At 35.7% G+C, this 2,709-nt stretch overlaps 1 protein-coding gene across 2 annotated transcripts in view; it reads right to left on the reverse strand.

Moving 5' to 3' along the window:
* The window catches only part of LOC106878518 (solute carrier organic anion transporter family member 4C1), a 70,770-nt gene that overhangs the window by 59,734 nt on the left and 8,327 nt on the right, over positions 1–2,709 (reverse strand). Inside the window, exon 1 of one of the 2 annotated variants that reach the window (XM_014927746.2) lies at positions 1,145–1,456. The exons of the other annotated variant lie outside the window; for it this stretch is intronic. The gene's annotated coding sequence lies outside the window, so the exon portion shown is untranslated. Of the gene's footprint in view, positions 1–1,144; positions 1,457–2,709 lie in introns of those variants that run through there. 2 annotated transcript variants of the gene reach the window in all.

The following is a 2,709-nucleotide window of genomic DNA, read 5'->3' on the forward strand; positions in this document are numbered from 1 at the left end:
TGAAACAAGCAAAACAATAAAATAATACGTGTGTGTGTGTGTGTGTGTGTGTGTGTGTGTTACGGGAACATAGACACTTTTAAAACAAGAGATTAACATAAGATTTTGCAGTCATTTTCGCTCGTGCTGAGCTGCAACAAAGGGTTGGCGACCGGGCAGCTGCCGAAGAAGCCGGAACGACCATGGAAGAATGGCGACCACATATCATACAACAGGTCGCAAGGCGTAACGTCGACGCTATCACTCCAGAGAATTGTGTTCCTTGGTGTCTACGCGCCTAGACCTACCTCCCGAGATGCCCCGACCGCCAAGAAATAGACGGCTAAATCCTCTCAAACGAACTCTCCTTATCAAGACTGTAAACCAATAATTATCTTAGTGTACAATAACATTAAGAAAGAAAAAATGCAAAATCAAAATGTATATACTTTTCCCAAGCAAATATATTATGCAAAGAAAGAACATATATCACAACATGATGTATTCAAAAATCATAGAAAATGAGAATTTGTTGTAATTGTGAGTTTCTTTAAAAAGATTGAAACGGCTGGAATACGATTTCATGAAGTCTTTAACAATAAATACATGTACCTATGCATAAATAAAAGAATGCACTGAGAAAACATGGGCACGATAAAGTGCTTAAAGCATAAACAATGGATGAAAACATGATTATGGTAACAGTGATTACAAGATAAAACTAAACCAGCTATCGTGCTAATTTGATAGCTGAAAGTGTTAAATTCAAACGAATTTTGAATGCTCGAAAAGGCGCTTCCTCGTATTCCGACTAATTTGAATGCTCTCGACTAATTTGAATGATGTAAATGCTAAATTCTTTGACCGAAGTGCGAAACTGAATGATCAAAAAGAAAAAAAAATGAATTTGAATGATTAATTTCATGGCGCTAATTTTTTTTCGCGACTTCGAATGACCGGATTATCAAATTGAATTATAAACGTACGAAAATGACTGCAAAAACCTATGTTTAGTTTCATACACGTGTGTGTGTGTGTGTGTATGTGTGTGTGTGTATGTGCGTGTGTGTGTGTGTGCAAAATTGATAACATACAAATTATTTACGATAAAAATTTGCTGTTTCATTTTCATTGAAATAGTAGAGTATTCAGAATAAAATCTTACCCTTTGTCTGCATTTAAGTTTCTGAATGTCACTCACTCCAGTTCCATATGCTGTTCAGTTTAGTTTAGTTTACATCTCCCAGCTAAACCGACGTATAATATTGCATTTAATATTACAGAAAACACATTTCAACGATGCCGGATGGAATAAAAATGTCCTTTTGCTGAATTTAGATATTAAGATGGAAAACTGTATGGTTTTCACACCGAACTTGGGTAGAAGAATTAAAAGGATGTGTAAATGAACAACATCACTTTTCAATTCAAAATGTGCTAGTTATAAAACAGTAATTTAATCTAATTGTCAGCAATATTTATATCTTCTCATATAACGATAAGGAACACTAAAGCGAAAAGAGGACAATGTTCTAGTTATGATGACATTAAAACATACGGTAAGCGGACAGAAACGTTAGCATGCCGCGCGAAATGCTTAGCGGGATTTCGTCTGTCGTTACGTTCTGAGTTCAAATTCCGCCGGGGTCGACTTTGCCTTTCATCCTTTCGGGGTCGATAAATTAAGTACCAGTTACATACTGGGGTCGATGTAATTAACTTAATCTCTTTGTCTGTTCTTGTTTGTCCCCTCTATGTTTAGCCCCTTGTGGGCAATAAAGAAATAAGAAACGTTAGCACGCCGGGTAAAATGCTTAATCGACTATCCCCTTCCCCAATTTCAGGCCTTGTGCCTGTAGTAGATTATTATTATTATTATTATTATTATTATTATTATTATTATTATTATTATTATTATTATTATTAAGAAGACGACGAGCTGGCAGAATCGTTAGCGGTATTCCATCCGTCGATACGTTCTGAGTTCAAATTCCGCCGAGGTCGACTTTGCCTTTCATCCTTTCGGAGTCAATAAAATAAGTACCAGTTGAACACTGGGGTCGATGTAATCGACTCTCACCCACCTTCCCCAAGCTGCCCTTGTGACAAAAATTTGAAGTAATTATTATTATTGTTATTTCGGCAGTGAGCTGTCAGGAACGTTAGCACGCCAGACAAAGCGCTTAGCAGTATTTCGTCCGTGTTAACGTTCTAAAAACCAGTGAAAGAAGCCCTCTCCCTCAAAATATTTCAGGCTTTGTCCCCGTAGGACAAAGGATTTTTATTTATTTAATTATTTATGTATATATGTGTATCTCTTCTATTTTTAATTATTATAAATCTTCCACTGAAGAGGGAGCCGGTTTCTAACAAAGATACAAGACTCCATCTTTGGGATGTAGTTAACACAGACAAATTCACATTTGGAATTGGAGAAAAGTCTTGCATATTTCTACTGTTCCAGTCACAGATTGATTACATTTGTAATGTACAAATTAGCCGGTCGATTTCTCTTTCTGAAAATCCCAGTTTATCCAGATTCTTCTTTAAGCATTTACTAACAAAACCATATGTATGTATGTATGTATGTATGTATGTATGTATGTATGTATGTATGTATGTATGTATGTATGTCATTATTCAATTTTCTTGCCAATAGAGAAAGAAATGGTTTCTAACTTAGATCCAAGACTTCTTCATTGGAATTTCAACATCAACAACAGCGTATTT

This window comes from Octopus bimaculoides, chromosome 4 (genome assembly GCF_001194135.2).
Source record: "Octopus bimaculoides isolate UCB-OBI-ISO-001 chromosome 4, ASM119413v2, whole genome shotgun sequence".
Classification (NCBI taxonomy): domain Eukaryota; kingdom Metazoa; phylum Mollusca; class Cephalopoda; order Octopoda; family Octopodidae; genus Octopus; species Octopus bimaculoides.